Genomic DNA, 20,790 nt, shown 5'->3' with positions numbered 1-20,790 from the left:
TGTATTTGGGTGAAGCCTACGTCAAGCAGTGGACTGCTATAGTAGTAGGCTGATGATGATGATGATGTGGTTAAATGTGCTTCAATATTGCAGACGTCGCGTTGTCATTAAGCTAGTCTTTTCCGTTTGTCCCGCGATTTAGTGACGTATCGTTCTATTAGCGGGACAATCGATTGTTGTTGAACCGTTCAGAATCTGTAAATTTAGTATCTAAAATAAAAAAACTGACTTTACATTTAGTTTTCGTATTATAAGCCAGCACAAAAAAATCTCAATATGCACATTTTAACTGCAAACGCCATTGAACCTCCAAATGGAGCTCTATTTGTCAATGGTAAAATACGACACAAAATACATTTAAAGGTATTTTTGCAGTCTCGCAATATTTATGTTTATATACAGGGTGCACCGCAACGCCTTTCTTGGCTCCGTTTCTGACAGCTCAGCTTACAAAGAAAGAGCGAAAGAATTTATACACCCTGTGTTTATTTATGACTAAATAATATAAATGCAATAAATTCTGTTTAGGGCGGGAATTGACACCGGAACCTTCAACGCTTTAGCTCTGCACCATATTATTATAAACACTTATGTAGGTATAATTATATGTATATAACAAATAGCTGCATTGGGAATCGAACCCGGGACCTTTGGCATAAAAATCCGTGTCACTAACCACTACACCACCGGGCGGTGCGTCGTACAGATATAATAACTTTGAGCTATTGTACCTATCACAATAAGTTTCCATCGACCTATCAGAATTGGGCCTAGAATTTATACAATACAAACGTATGCCATTAATTCTTATATCCCGGATAACTCGAATATATTATTGTTGCAGTGAAATGTTGAATTTCAGTCTGAAATTATTATAAAAAGTGCTGTGACGCTTTTTTATCCATATTTTTTACATTGTAAAGTATTGTGAATGTGAATATTGGATTTTATAACTATTACGGTACATGATAAAAACTACAGCGTTTACGGAGAGAGAAAAGAAAGTACCTACAAGGTAGGCAGAGGTGCATTGCTACACCCACTTTTCGCCGATGTTATGTTAAGCCGTGGGTCCCGGTTGCTCAGAGGCCTTCGGGCGGCTTGAAAACATTTGACGGTCGGGTTGCCCACTTACCCGACAACTCTCTCAAAACTAGCTTCGCGCTATAGAAACGCATGTAAACTTTCATCTGCTCAAATAGTGAGAAAATCTCCCACTAGGCCTTCGGTTCGTATGAACGTCCGTAAATATATTTTCCGTACTCTTTTCCCCCTTTTAAAGACAGATTGCGAGACAAGAGTGAGTACTTTATAACATCCTTCCGCACTTGTTAGAAATAATAAAAGTATAACTGGGAAATTCCTCAGCGAAAGAGTGAGCATATTTTGCGTTGCGGAAAATATCTGTAATATCTGTTCCACAACAAAACTTGCTCAGGAAGGAACCACCATGTTGTTGGTGGAAAAATGCATTTTTTTTCCACACCATTTATTCTTCACAGTTGGTGCGAAACTGCTTGGGACTTTGGCATAGGGCCCTAGATTTTGCTACGTAACATGTAGTTCAGTTGTGGTTTATGAAGCTTATTATTTATTGTTAAAGTAAGTAAATTAATTGTTTTAAACCGATTAAATTTATTCGTTAATTTTGCGGTTTAATTACGAATATTATGGTTCGTAATTCATGGTGTTACGTTGTTTTACAGCCACAAATATTACTGTTTTCACTGTTAAAGTCTAGCCAATCAGAACTATTTGTCTTGACAAATCAATATAGGTAATAACACAACCACCACAATACAACACAATATCTTTACACATTTACTACGTGCGATGCTATTTATACCTGTTTTTGCTTATTGTAATACAATAAGCATCAAAACAAAAGAAAATTCTAATTTTTTTACAGCGAGTTAAAAATCCCAAAGGATTTTTCCGCAGGGTCAAACCCCCCAGTGCCGGCCCATCCCGCACCGCTTCCTGTACTAAGCAGGAAGCTCAGTAGCTCGCATACAATGCCGGTTCTCTCGCACGATATACCTAAAGTGATCTACGGCGCCACTCGCCGCGTCAGCTGCTGTCTATGGTCCTGTTTTGCTTTTTAAAATACCATAGATTATATAGAATTTGGAACAGTTTCTTTGGGAACTGCGAACGAACGGAAATGCGGTTTTTACTGTGGAGTTATTTATATTGTATTAATAAAAATGTGAGTGCCTCCCCAATATCAACTCTACGTAATTATGTGCGGCGTACCTTGGGCAGTCAGGGACTGACACTAATCTGACTGGCTAATTACTTCACCATCATACTGTTACACATGCTACTTCAGTTCTAGCGTTTGTCATAGACATTGTTTATTTTGTGTATTTCGTTCGTAATGTTCGTGCGAGTAGAATTATTATATGGGACACAGTAAACCACAAGAAAATAGTTCAAGACAGGCTCTGGGGGTCACTCTCTAACTTACGAACGAAGTAACGAAAATTGTCACTGAATAGGCACGCTTCATACAACCATATACAACCAAATAGAGCCGTGTTTAGCGCTGCAAATTTTCCCTTTTGAATTTTTTTAGCTATGTGCTAACCACGGCCATATTTCATTGTATTAAACGGGCGATTGAGTGACAATTTTGTTCGTACGTTTGTTGATTTATACAGGGTGTTGCAAAAAGGGTATATAAAGCCTAAACCTACATGTGCAGCATGGTATATCTAAGCCCGAAAATGAAATCTGAGAATCCGAAAAAAGCCATTCTCCATAGTAAAAAGTCACGTGACCAACATAGTTTTCATGGAAAATTATATATATTTTTTTGCTAATTTTGAAATTCTGATTTCATTTTCGGCCTTAGATATACCATGCTGCACATGTAGCTTTTGGCTTAGTAAACGCTTTTTGCAACACTCTGTAGAGTGACCCCTTATGGAGGTCAAAGCAGTTTTGTTCAGGTTATAGATCGCTCTATCACAGATCCGAATCGGTTTTTTATGCTTCGGCCAATGAAACCTTTCTATAAAAAGTTACGGCCCAGCGATAATTTCAGCTGAAACAATGGAATCGGCCTTTTCGGCCAAAATATGGGGGCTTTACCTTAAAACATGAGGTTTTGGTAGAAGTGCGGGGTAACTCATGTCATATCAAAAATACCCTAAAAGAGGTTTTACAAAATAAGGATTTCAGCCAGAAAAACCTTGTCCCCATTTTTTTAGGCCTAGATCGCTTTCCAAATAGCGATCAAATTCCTGACTTTTCCAAAAACATCAAATACCTGCCTACTTGTAATAAAAAAAAAACATTTTCACCTTCCCATCTCATCATCATCATCAGCCAATAATCATCCACTGCTGGACATAAGCCTCTCACAAGGAGCGCCACAACACTCGGGCCTCGGCCTTTCTCATCCAGCTACTACCAGCACATCTCCCTTTTACCCTATTCCTGCCCACAATGCCCAATACCGTTGTAATCTGCCCAAGAATAGGTCCAAATTAAGGGCAGTGGTGCCTCCGTCCATTGTGCTGTGATAATTAGGGTGCCGTATTCAAACGCCGACCCTAATAACTTATTTGCTTATTTTACGTTTACGCGGCGGCCGCTCTCTTAATTATTTTAAAAAGCGGTCGTTTTTAGGGTTCCGTAGCCAAAATGGCAAAAACGGAACCCTTATAGTTTCGTCATGTCCGTCTGTCCGTCTGTCCGTCTGTCCGTCTGTCACAGCCGATTTACTCGGAAACTATAAGTACTACAGTGATGAAATTTGATGGGAATATGTGTTGTATGAACCGCTACAAAAATATGACACTAAATAGTAAAAACCGGCCAAGTGCGAGTCGGGCTCGCGCACAAAGGGTTCCGTAGCAGCAAAATTACAGTTAAATCAACCTATCTCAAAAACTATAAGAGATAGGTACTTTGATCAAACCAAAAATCGTTGAAAGAGTTAATTAGCATGCATCACCTCTATTTTTTTTAGAATTTTATACCCCGTAGTTATAAAAATAGAGGGGGGGGGGGACATACTTTTTACGACTTTGAGAGCTGATATCTCAAAAACCGTTCATTTTAAGAAAAATGTTTTTTAGAAAACTTTATATCATTTTAAAAGACCTTTCCATTGATACCCCACACGGGTATGTACATCGAAAAAAAAAATTTCATCCCTCAGTTACATGTATGGGGGGCCCCACCCCCAATTCTTTTTTTTACTATTTAGTGTCATATTTTTGTAGCGGTTCATACAACACATATTCCCATCAAATTTCATCACTGTAGTACTTATAGTTTCCGAGTAAATCGGCTGTGACAGACGGACAGACGGACAGACGGACAGACGCACATGACGAAACTATAAGGGTTCCGTTTTTGCCATTTTGGCTACGGAACCCTAAAAAAAGAATTGGGGGTGGGGCCCCCCATACATGTAACTGAGGGATGAAATTTTTTTTTCGATGTACATACCCGTGTGGGGTATCAATGGAAAGGTCTTTTAAAATGATATAAAGTTTTCTAAAAAACATTTTTCTTAAAGTGAACTGTTTTTGAGATATCAGCTCTCAAAGTCGTAAAAAGTATGTCCCCCCCCCTCTATTTTTATAACTACGGGGTATAAAATTCTAAAAAAAATAGAGGTGATGCATGCTAATTAACTCTTTTAACGATTTTTGGTTTGATCAAAGTATCTCTTATAGTTTTTGAGATAGGTTGATTTAACTGTAATGACATAATAAGTTTATTATATTTGCTGCTACGGAACCCTTTGTGCGCGAGCCCGACTCGCACTTGGCCGGTTTTTATTAGGGTTCCGTAGCCAAAATGGCAAAAACGGAACCCTTATAGTTTCGTCATGTCCGTCTGTCCGTCTGTCCGTCTGTCCGTCTGTCACAGCCGATTTACTCGGAAACTATAAGTACTACAGTGATAAAATTTGATGGGAATATGTGTTGTATGAACCGCTACAAAAATATGACACTAAATAGTAAAAAAAAGAATTGGGGGTGGGGCCCCCCATACATGTAACTGAGGGATGAAATTTTTTTTTTCGATGTACATACCCGTGTGGGTTATCAATGGAAAGGTCTTTTAAAATGATATAAAGTTTTCTAAAAAACATTTTTCTTAAAGTGAACGGTTTTTGAGATATCAGCTCTCAAAGTCGTAAAAAGTATGTCCCCCCCCCCTCTATTTTTATAACTACGGGGTATAAAATTCTAAAAAAAATAGAGGTGATGCATGCTAATTAACTCTTTTAACGATTTTTGGTTTGATCAAAGTATCTCTTATAGTTTTTGAGATAGGTTGATTTAACTGTAATGACATAATAAGTTTATTATATTTGCTGCTACGGAACCCTTTGTGCGCGAGCCCGACTCGCACTTGGCCGGTTTTTATTTGAATATTATTTCAATGATTTTTTTCTTAAATTTTTATTTAGATTTTTTTGATTGGATCTGACTTAGAAGAAAAAAAAACACGCACTCACGCCTTGTACTAATGTACTCCCTTGCGGGGTAGGCAGAGGTGCATTGCTGCACCCACTTTTCGCCAGAGTGTTATGTTAGTCCCAATGTAATAGGGGGCGGGCCTATTGCCATTTTACGGGCACATCCAAGACCTGAGAACAAATATCTGCCCAAGCCGGGAATCGAACCCGGGACCATCGGCTCAGTAGTCAGGGTCACTAACCACTACGCCATTCGGTCGACTTAAGAACAATGTTTATGTAAACTATAGATCTACCGAAAAACGTTGATTATAAAAATAAAAAAATAACGTTTATTTCGTTTAAAGCTTAGCCTAGATTACATACAAGGTTGGGACCGCCTAGTAAGTAAACGATATAAATGCGAGTATCCCAAACATAAGATAATATATCAAACATACTATTTTCCAATGAAAAACACATCGCAATAATAATACTCAATGAAACCAGATGTACTTTAAATTTATAAATCTCGCTTTCACAGTATAAATAATAATATCAAAAGTCACACTCAATAATATCAGTTGAAAAATTAAAAGAGAAATATCATGTTTCCACAACATTTTCGCCTTGAAAGACTAGTTTTTGCGACGCCAAAAAGAGGGTAATGTTTTTAATACAGCTTTTCCTTTGAAGGGAAACGCGAAAGCCAGATTTTATGAAGTTTGGTCTAAAACATTTTCAACGGTAGTCTTGATTAAAAATCTACGATGTTAGCTGAAACCACGCGGGGTAAGCATATAGTATACTTATTTATGAAACTTGAAATATCTAAGAAGAGAGTCCAAACAAAATCCTTAGCTCTTTTTAAATCTAAAGTTCGTCTCCACTACCTTATACAACAGCAGTAAAATCACAGCAAAACTGATCTATATTTTTGTGATGATTGTTAATAAAGTAACAAACACAAATAAGTACATAAAAAATGGATTTCGTTATTGATAAAATCAATAAGAGACTAACGACCTATATAAAATCTAAAGAATTTATCGCTTAAATAAAACCTTATAAGATCTTATAGCACACATAGTAAATACATTATGTTTGCACTAAAAGCAATATGATGTTTTATTGAGTAGTATCGTCAATCCATAAAGCTACATAAAATACATAAAGATTTATAAAACATAACTCAAGAAAAGACAAAATGTGTTATAGAAAAAGCGATCGAAAAAACGAGGTTTTATAAGTTTTATAACTGTCTCTGATGATATATCTACGTAGACAGTTGTGCGTTGTTTGGAAGAAATTAAGTTACGGCGATAAGTCCGTCTTTTTATACTTTAGATAAGAACTGATCTAATCCTTATTTTACTGTGTATTATATACGTGATCAGCAGATTTTATTATGCAGGTAGCTGTTAGTGGCTGGATGAGGAAGGCTGAGGCCAGAGTGTTGTGGCACTCCTTAGGATAGATATCTGCATCGGACGGGAATCGATCCCGAGACCTTCGGCGTAGCAATCAGGATCACTAACCACTACACCGTTCGGTCGTCTGATAACGGACTGATGACGATGACATTTTGACAACCACTTTATTTAGAGCGTCTTTTCAGTATTTCTGTAGTATTTTCCTGTGAACGAGAAACCAGGCAAAGAGATTTTCAAATGGCTCCGGGGCACCTGGATATTGTATCCGGTTCCTCTGTTTTGTTTGTCTGAGTTTTGCATAATAACTTATGAAATTGTCTACTATGTATGTTAAGCGTTTCGGAGTTATTCTGTGTAAAAAAATGCGTGGGATATTGATCGATGTTGTGAATAAAAAGGGAAAATGTTGATGAACTAATTTTTTATTTGCCTAAAATGGTTTTCCCGTGGGGGTGTGGGATATTACATTAAAGTGTGTGATTCTAATGTTTAAAATTACATTTGTGTTATGTACCGAATGTAACGATAAATCTGTTTATTACTTATTTCTATTTTGTGAGTGAATTACCTTCAAAAGAATTAGTTTAACGAAAGTTAAGAAGTCTCCAATTTATATAGGATAGGTACTTAATAGTAAATAAAAGTTTCAAGCCCATTATTACAAACTAAAAACATTCCTCAAACCAGCGTAATAACGCATAATATGTAATACTAAAGAAAGTTACAATTTCGCCATTCATATTATTGCATTCTTTGCTCTCAGAGAGTGGGGGGTGGGGGTCGAATACAAAGAGTACGCGTTGCCTCGAGGTACTGTCACAAATGTACTATCAGAGAGACATACACTGAGTTCCAGAAAGGAACTTTAAGCTGATGTCGACCTTAAATGTATTGCTGCCATGCTTTGACAGTATAACGGCAGAAAGAGACTGACATAGATTTAATGCCGACATAAGCTTAAAGTTCCTTCCTGAACCCAGCGATAGTGTAGATTCGTAGCAATCTGAACTCGACTAAAGGTGGAAATTTAACTTTAATAACCATGATCACACTTAAAAAAATAAGTACCTAAAATGCCGTAACTACCTATGCATCTGTCAAACAGATGATGAGTTGATGACAGATGCGTAAGGTAATGATGATTGCAAGATGAACCTAGTTCCTAGTTCTGAAAAAAAAAAACGCTTTTCAACAGAAGTTATAGGTTTTTTTTACAATTAGCGGTTTTAGTCGGCCCTTAATAAGCTGTGATTATCTGCGAAGATTTCACAATAAAAAAAACTTTACTAAAACATAAGTCTCCATTTTACGATCTATCTTCGTTTATACTTTATAGTAGGACTCTTTCAGTTAGTAGGTCGACTGGGAGACAATGCTTTTGGCTTAAGGCCGCGTATTGTGGCATAGCGTACGAGTGGGTGGGTGTAAAAAGGGTATTGCAGAAAGGGTTGGCTGCTGTATAAGTACGCTCACGAGCAATTAAAATGTTCCACTAAGATATAAAATGTCCACACCAAAATTACCCCATCTTTTTAAATAATTTAATTTAGAGTTGGTTCATAAAATATTCTGATACTCTGTATTGTTATAACACTCTTCGTTTTCACTCAGTGGTTAAAAATACTCCATTAATATAATCAAAACAGTTTGTAGACAGGCGATATCATAAATATTGTAACTGAAAAACTTTGTCAGCTGAAGAAAATTTTCTTGAATATTAACAGCTAGTGATGGGCAGTGAGAATGTACTTCGAATATCCGATATCCGATAATGTCATAGTTGAGAAATGTATCAGGTCTCAGCTCTCATTCTTGAGGCCGTGGGTTTGAATACTGCCATGTGCCAAAAAAATCTTTAGAAATAAGGAATTTAAGTACAATTTTTAACCGACTTCAAAAAAAGGAGGAGGTTCTCAATTCGTCGGGATCTTTTTTTTGTATATTTTTTATGTATGTTCACCGATTACTCGCCGTTTATGGACCGATTTTGAAAATTCTTTTTTTGTTGTATTGTGTTGAGCTTCCAGGTGGTCCCATTTTTTTTCAGATTTTTATTTCACCCCCAAGGGTGGGTAAAGGGGTAAAAACAGGGTATTAATTTCCATTTTGGGCACCTATTAACCGATTCTAATGAAATTTAGAACGTAAATATAGTTCTTATAACAAAAAAATATGATGGTGACCTTGAGCTGATCTGATGATGGAAACATAAGTCATAAGTCATAAGTCATTTATTCATAATATTACGATTACATGTCAAAATTTAAATACATAATAATATAATGATAGTTTACAATTCTCTCTCTCAGCCTTCTGTAGTCCACTGTTGGACATAGGCCTCTCCTAACGATCGCCACCCCAAACGGTCACCCGCCATCTGCATCCAGCGGCTTCCCGCTACCTTCCGCAGATCATCAGACCAACGGGTTGGGGGGCGACCGACACGCCGTTTGCCGACACGGGGTCTCCACTCCAGAACCTTTCTACTCCAGCGGTCGTCGGCTCTGCGGGCTACGTGGCCAGCCCATTGCCACTTCAGCGTGCTAATCCTTTTGGCTATGTCGGTAACTTTAGTTCTCCTGCGGATTTCTTCATTACGAATCCTATCTCGCAGGGACACGCCTAACATAGCCCTTTCCATAGCACGTTGAGCAACTCTGAGCTTGTGGATAAGCCCTTTGGTGAAGCACCACGTCTCGGCTCCGTAAGTCATCACTGGCAACACGCACTGATTGAAAACGTTTGTTTTCAGACACTGAGGTATGTTTTCAGTGAAGATGTGTCGTAATTTCCCGAACGCTGCCCATCCGAGTTGGATTCTACGAGCTACCTCTTTATCGAAGTTGGATTTACCTAATCGGATCACTTGTCCTAGGTAGGGATACTGATCGACAACTTCGATGGTGACACCTCCTACAGTTACGGGCGATGATGAAACATGTTCGTTCGACATGACCTTTGTCTTGTCCATGTTCATTTTCAGCCCAACTTGTTTAGAGGCATCATTGAGGTCTGTGAGCATTTCGCCTAACTCCTCCAGCGTTTCCGCCATAATAACTATGTCATCAGCAAATCGTAGATGAGAGATATATTCGCCATTGACGTTAATGCCCAGTCTTTTCCACTCTACAAGCTTAAAAACATCTTCCAGTGCACAGGTGAACAGTTTCGGAGAAATAACATCTCCCTGTCTCACGCCCCTTTGCAACTGGATCGGTTTTGTGCTATGTTCGTGTAATCGAACTGACATTGTGGCAGCATTGTACATACATCTCAACACCTCGATATAGCGATAGTCTATATGGCACCGCTGAAGGGATTGAAGCATCGCCCAGAGCTCAATAGAATCAAAGGCTTTCTCATAGTCCACAAACGCTAGACATAAAGGTAGATTATACTCCTCGGTCTTCTGTATAACCTGCCGAAGCGTGTGTATATGATCTATGGTACTATAGCCTTTTCGGAACCCGGCTTGTTCGGGTGGCTGGAAGTCGTCGAGTCTTTGCTCGAGACGATTCGTAATAACTCTCGAAAACAGCTTGTACACATGGCTCAGAAGTGCAATGGGTCTATAATTCTTCAATAGGGCTTTGTTGCCTTTCTTGAAGAACAAAGTCACTACACTTCTGCTCCATGCCTCCGGGCTTGTGCCTTCGAGTATGACGGAATTAAACAGCCTCCGAAGTGCTATTAAAATCGGTCTACCGCCGGCTTTCAGAAGTTCTGTCGTTATTCCATCATCTCCCGGAGCTTTGTTGTTTTTTAGCTGTTTGAGAGCTATACTAATCTCGTCTAGACTGACGTCCGGAATATCTTCGGTATAGTGTCGGGTGAGTGGCGCTCGGCTGTCGTGAGCACCGCTGGTAATAGGGTTTTGTGTTGTGGTGTATAACTGTCCGTAGAATCTCTCAATTTCTCCCAGAATTTCGGGCACTGATGAAACGGTGTTGCCAGTGTCGGTCTTCAGTTGGGTCAACAGAGTCTGCCGAACAGGTCGATCTCTAGCAAAGACTTTGGAGCCCTTGTTTTGCTCTATTGCGTCTTGAATGCGCTTGCAATTGTAGCGTCTCATATCGCAACGTCTTGCTTTGGCGATCTGTCTGTTTAGACGTCTGTATTCGACCATATCAACTGAAGACTGCAACCTCATTTCTCTCCGTTCTCTTATGAGACTCAGAGTCCCATCTGAGAGTTTTTGAGGTCCTCGGTTGGTTCGGGACGAAAAATATTTCGATCCTACCTCTCGGACAGTTTCCACAAACCTATTATTTAAATCGTCAACTGTAACGCAATTCTCTAAACATATCAGGCGGTCGCAAAGCTCAGACTGAAAGCTTTCGGGATCCTGGATTTGAGCAGGAGTAGGGCGGAGCGTGGACTTCATTAGACGGGAGCGTTCTATTTTGCAGTTTATATTCAAAGTGCCTCTTACGAGTCGGTGATCGCTGCCGGTCTTAACCCTACTGATCACTGAGACATCATTGAATATGTGCTTCTTATCCGTCAATATGAAGTCGATCTCGTTTTTAGTCTTCCCATCGGGGCTAATCCACGTCCACTTCCTTTGTGGCTTCTTCTTGTAGAAGGAGTTCATCATATAGAGGCCCTCCTTCTCCAAGAAGTCAGCCAGCATTTGCCCACGATGGTTCCTGACTCCAAATCCATGTGACCCCACTTTCGTCTCGCCGCCTTCTTGTTTTCCGAGTTTCGCGTTAAAGTCTCCCATCACCACCGTGAAATGAGTAGTGAACTTACGCAGGGCAGACGATACGTCTTCATACGCAAGTTCGACCTCATCATCGGTGTGCTTAGATGTGGGTGCGTAAACCTGTATGACCTTCATTGAGTATCGTTTAGATATTCTCAGGATGAGGTACGCAACCCGTGCCGACACACTTCCGATTTCAACGATGTTGTTGACGAGGGACTTGTTGACGATGAACCCGACACCCCCTTGGGACAGTTGGTCGCCCTCCCGGTGGTACAGCAAGTTTCCGGACTGGAGAATTTCCGTATCCTCTCCCTCTCGTCGGACTTCGGATAACCCTATAATGTCCCATTTTAGCTTGCTGATTTCCTCTTCCAGCTCCTCTATCTTCACGTCTTCCCTCAGTGTCCGTGCGTTATATGTTGCCAGGTGCAAGGGTCGGTTGGGCTGGTAGCCGACTCTCTGCCGGAGATTCTTCGCACCCCCTGCCCCGCCGTTACCGTGACCGCTACCGGAGTCCGGGATAGCGGGGCTGCCGGGGACTGGGGGCCGGGGCTTTGTTTTTTCCATCAGGAGGTTTATTTGCCATAATCACCGCGCTTGGCAGGCGTGTTGGTGATTCTCCTTTTTTACGGCGGGAGATCGCCGCCTCTGCTAGGAGAGGAGGTCGGGTCGATTTACCGCCGCCCGACATTCGGCGTTGTCACTCGTTAGCACCACCCAGGGGACACGTGTAGGGTAACTAGGGTTTGTACCTACGGACGTGAGCGACAAGCCCCGCAGTTTACAATTACCAATAATTAATTACCTTTAGTAGATATAATGTCACAATATAATTATAAGATTATAAAAATAATCATTATTACACAATGTATAAATAAGTTAATAAAATTAATTTAATTAATTTAAATTCAATAAAAGATTAACTAGGTCGAACATTCAATTGATAAATTCGTCAAATCTATAGAACGCTTGCTCGACAAGCCAGCGTTTTAGTGCGGACTTGAACCGATCATGGCTAGGTGCTTCCGTGATGGCAATAGGCAGCTTATTATACACCGCGGGTCCCATGACATGGGTGAGCTTCCCAGACTTGGCCAGCCCGCGGCCCAGGGCCATCAGTTTGTTGGCCCGGCGCGTATTGCGATGGTGCACGTCGCCGTGGGTTTGGTAGGAGTCGTAGTTGTCTCGGACGTACATCGCTACCTGGTAAATCACTATGGAGGGCAGCGGGAAACGGAAGGCAGTCAAAGGAACTCATCAACGGTATATAGCAACTACCTCGTGTTTAGGCTTGAATGATTCGTATTGACTAGTAGGACTTATTGGTATCATTTGCATCTTACTTTTGATTGAATATTATTGAAAATAAATTAAAAACAATAAAATAAAATAATAATTTAAAAAATTAAAAAACACATTTTAGTGGTTTTTTGAAGTCGGTTTTTTAATTTTTACTATGCCATAATGTGCCCATGTTGAAGAAAAACATGGTATGGAAACTGGAGGTTGTATTTAGATTCTAGATGCGTGGCATTATAATATACTCCTGGTTTGATATATTCAACCTACAGGTTTCATTGTGTGTTGAAAGTTTATAAATGTGTTATCTAGCGGAAACTATCATGAAATTTTTGACAGATGACAGAAGAAAACCAAAACGATTTTCGTTCTCGTAAATTGCAAACCCGTACTTGAGGCTCTGGGGGGTCACTATATGACGAAACACTAAGTTTCGTAGCGGTGCTGCGCGAGCCACGACGCTATTTCGTTATGTACTCACAGGCAATTCTATTCTATTCTATTCTATTCTCTGCGGGGGTGTAAGTACCTGCACCTGGCTCTCTCGAGTGGAACCTTTGTGCGTTTCCCACCACGCTGGTCCACTGCGGGTTGGTGGGTTCACATATCTAGATGTGCTAAATCTAGATATGCAGGTTTCCTCACGATGTTTTCCTTCACCGTAAGAGCGATGGTATACATTGTACTTAAGTTAAAATAACTCATTTGTACATGTTACGGGGATTCGAACCCGCATCTCTTGCGTGAGAAGCAGGCTCTTACTCGACTGAGCTTCCACCACTCCACTCACATGCAATAAAAAAGTTGCATCTGCCATTGAAATTCCATATGCCACTGGAACTTTTTCATTGCCCGTGAGTGTATTAAATGTGTCGATTGCACAACAGTTCCCGTTCGTTAGTTTTTTGTCACTATAGAGTAGAGTAGAGCCTGATTCGTTACGCCGCCTCGGCGTCCTAAGTTCGAATCCCATCACTATTCGCTATTAAAATGATGAAGATTTTAATAAATTTCCCGTCAAGTGCCGCAATATGGTTTATTAAAGTTTCCTCTGGCTATCAGATCTGTAGCATTTAAATTTAAATTAATACTGACTTTGAACAAAGTTTTACAAAGTGTTTTTTACTAGGTTTGACTTTATTTATCAATTTGGGTAGTTTTATAATTTAAGTTGTGATTTTTTATTAATAATACTTAATAATCATATTTTATCCCCTAAATGTAAAGGTCCCCAAACTGATTTTCATAAATATATTCTGAAAAATCGGCGTCGGCAATGCCGTTGAAGTGGAAGAATTTGTGTGAATTTCTATAATACATAGAATACTGTATGCGATGCGTACGTTTGATAAAAGTTATCTGGGAATAATTCTGATGCTGTCGCGTCAGAATGTTAGCAAAAATACACAAAGACAGTGACTGCAACAATTTTATTCCTCAGATATAACATTCAGTTGACTATTGAAAAATCAGCCCTTAACGAATGCATTCGACCGTTTAAAGTACCCATTCGTCAGCGCTAAACAACATTGGCTCCCACTGTCTCATGGCTCACTGCGCAGACATGTACAATTCGACAGCTGTTAAATTTAGACAGTAAATTCCCTGTTCACCGCCCGTTTAGACTGGAAACAGCACCGCAAGCTACCTGCATCTATCAAGGCAAGGTGCACTACGAATCACTTAACTTGACCAATGGGCAGGCGGCTTTTTAGGCGGCCGTGGGTGCAAAACCTACCAATAAATAAAAGAATTCCTTATACTTAAATGAGGATTTTAAGAAAAAATACACCATGCACTTGTTATATATGTACTTATAGATATAATTATAATGATTAATTTTAATATAGGTAAAATGTATACATTTAATAACATAGAAATAATGTATTCACACTTCGTATTGTTGGTCCGGTACAAAGTACGGAGTGGGATTTTTACTATAAAAGCGGTACGACTGGTCGTTAGATTCTCAGTCTTGGTTGAGACGTGGACGGAGACAGTCGTGCCGCTAATGCAGTGTGCTACCAAATTATAAGATAAGTACTACTTTTGATTGTTGTTATATTGGTTTAATAATAAATTTATAATTATATATTAATCACTGTTTTTACTTATTAAATAATTTAATTGATTTATCTATTTATTTCATTAAAATTAGTTGTTTGATTATTGTGATTTTACTATTTTCATTAATGGTTAAGGTAACTATTATACAATACAAATATTAATTTTAATTAACTGGCTTTTATTATTATACCTCATTATCTATGTGATACCTGATTATCTGTGATATGATAGACATGATCTAAATCAGGTAACACATAGATAATGAGGTATAATAATAAAAGCCAGTTAATTAAAATTAATATTTGTATTGTATAATAGTTACCTTAACCATTAATGAAAATAGTAAAATCACAATAATCAAACAACTAATTTTAATGAAATAAATAGATAAATCAATTAAATTATTTAATAAGTAAAAACAGTGATTAATATATAATTATAAATTTATTATTAAACCAATATAACAACAATCAAAAGTAGTACTTATCTTATAATTTGGTAGCACACTGCATTAGCGGCACGACTGTCTCCGTCCACGTCTCAACCAAGACTGAGAATCTAACGACCAGTCGTACCGCTTTTATAGTAAAAATCCCACTCCGTACTTTGTACCGGACCAACAATACGAAGTGTGAATACATTATTTCTATGTTATTAAATGTATACATTTTACCTATATTAAAATTAATCATTATAATTATATCTATAAGTACATATATAACACACTCTTACGGTGATAGAAAACATCGAGAGAAAACACATCTTAATTCTAGATGTTTATCCTAAAAGTGCATAGTACTCATTTAAAAACGGCGATACGGCGCGCGACCTATATCACGTGAGTACAAAAAATGTACAGCGAAAAGCGGGTGGCTCGCTTGCGAGTCACCTCTGACCACCACTTCGACTATTACAGTCGCGTCGCCAGCATAGTTATTTACGGGATAAGAATACTCTCTCCCATTTGTTGATAAATCCAAGATGGCCGCGTTTTGGTCATGTTTCGTGGTTCGTCCACTACACTTGCATCTATCAAGGCTCTACCGGCGTGCCAGTCAAGTGTCGACCAATCAATTAGGGAGAGCCTTCATTCGGCCATTCTGTTCTAGTGGCTAGTGTAAAGGTGCTATTACTGTGGAAGCGGAGCGTATTCGTCATATACAGGGTGTTGTAGAAGGGTATACTGGGTATATAGGGTTGTCTGGAAGAGATCGCTATAAGCGATAAGACCGCCTTTTGTACCCTAGTTAAGTGTCTATGTAAAATTGTTAATCATTTCTTGGTGTACAAATAAAGAGTATCATATCTATCTATCTATCTATACTAAGCCACATACCCTTTTTGCAACACGCTGTAGAATATTATAGAAAAGAATATTACTTTATTGAACACCACATAAATCATATATACAAAAATATACTTATAGATTAGAAGCAATGTACAACAGGCGGCCTTATCACTGAGAGCGATCTCTTACAGGCAACCTTATATATCTTTATATGGTATCTATAAGCCATGTGCTCTTAAAACGCAACAAATCCCAAAATTTAAAGTTAAAACCAGCATAAATTCTAATCAAAAGCATTCTATGAAAGCGTAAAAATACAAAAAATATTCTTTAAGTAATGCCTACCTTTAGAACATGGGAACATAATACTCTAAATTTACAAGTTATACATAGAAAATATACCAGAAACTATTTTTTTCACTGATATTACCATAAATTATAGTAGTCTTTAAAGTCCCTGGCTTTTATCCTAATTCTTAACTTTATATCTAATCCCAGTCGCTTATTTTATACATATAACCACAGCCCCAGAAGCCTTCATTTGTCAGTTCAGTTGTAGTCTCACTCTGTTGCCCTGGTACCTGGTGCAACGTCCAGGTACCTAAATTGGCATTTAAGAGGTGCCTTTTATAGCTTAAATTAACAATATACGAAGCAGATGGAATGTCAGCAAAATGCGGACAGTATTTTGCATTGTTTTTGAATGAGATGTGACACAATATCATCTTGTTCGTGTATTCTTTATCTAAGATAGTCTTAATTTCGATTCAACGTTATTCCGAAATAAAATTTTATTTTTACAACATTCAACACTCGACTCTCTTGTTGTTGTTAAATTGTAAATACAAAGTAGGGTGACAATCATACTCGCCCTTTGAAGTACAATTCAATGTTGGCATCAAACGAAACGCTCACAAAACGATCATTTACATTCTATCTTCGTAAATTATATTCAATTCTGCCGGTTAATTGTACGCGCCGACACAACAAAGAAACCTGGATGTATGAAGGTTTTGATACCTCGTAGGTTGGGGTGACTATGATTTTGTTTATCGTGGGGATTTATACTTAACTTCAATCACGAGTAATGAAAAAGTTCCACTTACAAAATGCCGACACCAAAAATCCCTAATTTCTTAAAACATTTACTTAATTTAAAATTTGAACAAAATAGGTATTATTAACATTTTTAGTTGGTAGGTAATAGGTATATAACAAATGTACTTATTTTTTGCAGATAGTAGCGTCTTTAAGCAAGCTTTCCGTTTTTTTTTTTTTTTTTTTAAATATTTTATTATCACTCCACAGACTTTATGTCCGTGCCTTTTTGAGAGATCAATATATTGTGAGAGTTTGGTTGTTTTTTGTCTTCATCTTTTAACTACTCACTACTCAATGTGGAAGCTTATAATATATATATTTTATCTTTTATATATATATAAGAAGACAGAAAAAATAACAAAACGGTTTTCGCTGTCATAAATTGCAAAACCCGTACTATAAGCTCTGTCATAATATATTCGGTCCTGCGAAATGGTGAATGACGGAAACCCTACACCTCCGTTTCAGACAGGCCTGATAATGCCCGGGGGGCTTTTCAATTAACCGGTATTGTCAAGAATATAGGTTACCGAATACCGGTACAACACAAGTATGTATAATATTTGTTTAACCTTCAACGGAGAAAGAGGTATCTGCGTATGATAATATACTCGGATACATAATATACATCATATATAAATGCGAACCATGGAATAGTTCCAGTGACAATAGCGCTGAATAACTTTACTACTAAACGGAAAAGACTAGCTTATTGACGCCGTCTGCAATATTTCAATATTGGTAGTTCATATAACGGCGCATCAGGATATTACCAACTAAAAAGCAAAATGTTTTGATCAAATTCTAAATTCAATGTTTTAAATAATTGGGGTCATTTGGTGTCAACATTTTCAAACTTTTTATTTGCTCGCGATGCGAGTGTAGTTACAATGAAGGTACTTTTTAGGTTACTGTTAAAAAAAAAGTCATATACCTATTGGAAAAAAAATCTTTCTAACACTTACGTAGCTCGTACTCTACAAAGTATAAAGGTATTCTTAATTTAGGAACTAGGTGAAGTAGAAACATACTTTTCTGTCATATACAACATACTTAATATACCTGCCTATATAGTAGAGACCCTTCTTAATTACTGAGCAACCCTGCTTTCACACCTTTATACGTACAGTCAGCTGCAAAAGTATCTTTTTATAAACCGCCGACGAAAAAGAGGGCTGTAATAAGTTCCAACTGTATGTGAATCTGTATTTGGTAGCTTCCAAACGGCTGAACCGATTTTGTTTCAGGGTGATAGGTAGTGTTATCCCGAGTATTATTGGCTATATTTTATCAAAATCGACTTAGACGCTCATAAGTTATGCGACTTTTAGTTTTGAATGTCGGGGTTTTTTAGCGTTGGTTAGGTTAGGTTAGGTTTGAAATGACTGTACAATTCTTCAGACGACTCCACTTTGTACAGTTCTTATTGGTAAAGATATAAGAGTCACATTTCAACTGCAAGTTAGCTACTAGGGTGGGTCGCAATGTATAAGCACATAATTACATACATACATTCTTATAGAAAATATAAGCAGTAATATTCCGTAATGTATACTAATAGCTACTGGATGTCCCATTTTATTTCCATCTTTGTTCAATATTAATAGAAAAATAAAGGCTGTAACGTTTATTACGCGTTGGACGTGTGTGTGCATATGTATATAATGTTTATATCTATGAGTGTGCACCACTTTCAAAATGAACTCTGTATATAGATATTTTATTATCATCAAAGTAGACGACTTTGATTATTATTACACAATAATATGGCCTAATGTGGATTATTATAATAATGTTAAAAACGTAGGTACTTAACCGATATGCGACAACAAGAAAATCGGATTTTTGCGAATATATTAGTGAGAGTTGAGTTGTTAAGAAACTTTATCCATTCCTAACATATTCTTATTCTAAGAGTTAATTTTGATGATCAATCATTTTGATTCATATATTATAGTTTTTTTCTTTGCAAAAACTGTATCATTAATATCAAAAACACAGAACAATCTGCTATTCTGTCTTCCTCAGATCAGAAACGAACCAGCTTCAATCAGTGTGTGCATCAAACAGTAGGCTTTCATTAAAAAAACGTCCCATTCGGTTTCCAATACGCAGTCCTATGTGCCATGTTCCATCGCTAGGGATTTCCACTTCAACTTACCTGCCTAGAATAAGTAGTGAAAGGAGATAGGCCGAGGTTTTTAGGGTCTTTTGTGGAGTGTAAAGGTAATTTTTTTACTGAGTGTATTTTTTTTTTACTTTATCCTTTTAGTAGCACTTATAGCAGTATTCGCAATTTTTGCCAAAATGTAAACGATGATAATTTTTTATACACAAACGTACCTATTTATTTTATATCAAAGAGTCATTGCTGGCCAAAACTATTTATAAAGTCGGTCTTTCACTAGTGCAAAGTTACGAAAGTTTGTTGCAACTTAGTTAAATTACATACTTATTCAGGCTGATAAAACACTCGAATGTCCAGTAGTCAATTATGAATAGAATTTTGCGTCACCCCTTTTCGGCTGACTATAGAACTCTTGGAACGCAGTGTATAATTATATTTATTCGAATATATTAATGCGTCACCCATTTTCGGCTTACTATAGCTCTTCTGGAACACTCTATATAAACCTGTATAAAAACCTACGCATGTGTAACTTTTTTTCAATCAATTAAAATAATAATTCTCATCTCCTTTGCTCCCATGTGCTTAGACTAGACCTATTGTTGTCGTGATTACAACGGAGGACCAACTTTAGTCATTAATATGTGTTTGACTAGTTTTTGTCGGATGACTCAAAGTTGATTGAGTTTGTTACAAACACAGTTATGGTGTAGAGTTGTAGGTTTTTTTGCGTACTGTTGAATGAGGATACGAGAATAAGTCTGAGCCTATTAGATTTGTCTCTGATAGGTACTAGTATTAACTCTCTGAAATATACTCGATGATCTCGAAAATCTATATCTAATGAGAAAATAATACTTTAACCTTTTGTGATTTATATACATGTGCATGTATGTTACACTCGACTTATAAAGACCACATAGAGAAACGGTGGAAGACCTCAGACATGACATGTAGCCGGTAGTGGCTGGATGAGGTAGGTCGAGGACAGAGTGTTGTGATGCTTAAGAGATACCTATGTCTAGCAGAGGATGACTACTAATGTTGAATCACTACACAAAGATAATTGCTCTAAAAACACTCTCTCAATCCACTCACCTTAAGTGTGAAAGTCGTAATTATTATTTATTATTTTTATTTATTTATTTATTAAGCTTACATATTAGTTGTAGTTTTACAATGAGTCCCACAAAACTGTCCCACTAATGTTTGCAGTCTTGTCTCACTTGTAGATATATCCATCTATACTTTTAGGAACTTTCACGTATATTAGAAGGATAGCTACAGAAAGACAAATGACAATCAACGGTACCGTAGGTAAGGCGGTAGTGAAGCTGC

At 37.8% G+C, this 20,790-nt stretch overlaps 1 protein-coding gene across 1 annotated transcript in view; it reads right to left on the bottom strand.

Annotated features, from left to right (window-relative positions):
• The window catches only part of LOC105393096 (hemicentin-2), a 417,028-nt gene that overhangs the window by 89,890 nt on the left and 306,348 nt on the right, over positions 1-20,790 (bottom strand). The gene's annotated exons all lie outside the window — the stretch shown is intronic.

This window comes from Plutella xylostella, chromosome 31, assembly GCF_932276165.1.
Source record: "Plutella xylostella chromosome 31, ilPluXylo3.1, whole genome shotgun sequence".
In the NCBI taxonomy this organism is placed as follows: Eukaryota; Metazoa; Arthropoda; class Insecta; order Lepidoptera; family Plutellidae; genus Plutella; species Plutella xylostella.
This window is presented reverse-complemented; position numbering and strand designations above follow the sequence as displayed.